A 639-nucleotide genomic window follows, 5' to 3' on the forward strand; every position below is an offset into this window, starting at 1 on the left:
AAGAACACTGGAGTGGGTTGCCATTTCCTTCTCCAATGCATGAAAGTGAAAAGTGAAAGTGAAGTCGCTCCGTTGTGTCCGACCCTCAGCGACCCCTTGGACTGCAGCCTACCAGGCTCCTCTGTCCATGGGATTTTCCAGGCAAGAGAACTGGAGTGGCTACTCTCAATATGAGATTTAAATTAAGAAGTGTAACATCTGATTCACCGACATAAAGGAAAACACTTAGTGATATTAATATATCCCGCTATTGGTCAAGACCATGTAGGCCCATAAAAGTAATAATTCTTAATGTAGGCAACAAATTTAGTGTGATACCAATTAAACTTTCACGGACTTCTCCATCATGCTTAGAAGCATTGCATAAGAAAACCCTTCTGAAAAGACAGCAAGAATATCAGGGACAAAAATTACTATTTGGTGAAGATGCTACTACATTTAAAAATAAATCAAAAAGCAGTAAGTATCAAAACTGCATAATAACTTTCGAACAGAAAACACTAAATCCCTAGTTTCAAAAATCAAGTTGGTGCTCCATGCCGCATTCCAGTCCCACTCAGTTTCACTCACAGATAGATTCACTTTTCCAAACTTGACCTACCACAGCTTCACTCTTTTCAAACCTTTCACATCCCCACC

This window comes from Bison bison, unplaced genomic scaffold, assembly GCF_000754665.1.
Source record: "Bison bison bison isolate TAMUID 2011002044 unplaced genomic scaffold, Bison_UMD1.0 scf7180017856016, whole genome shotgun sequence".
Taxonomy (NCBI): Eukaryota; Metazoa; Chordata; class Mammalia; order Artiodactyla; family Bovidae; genus Bison; species Bison bison.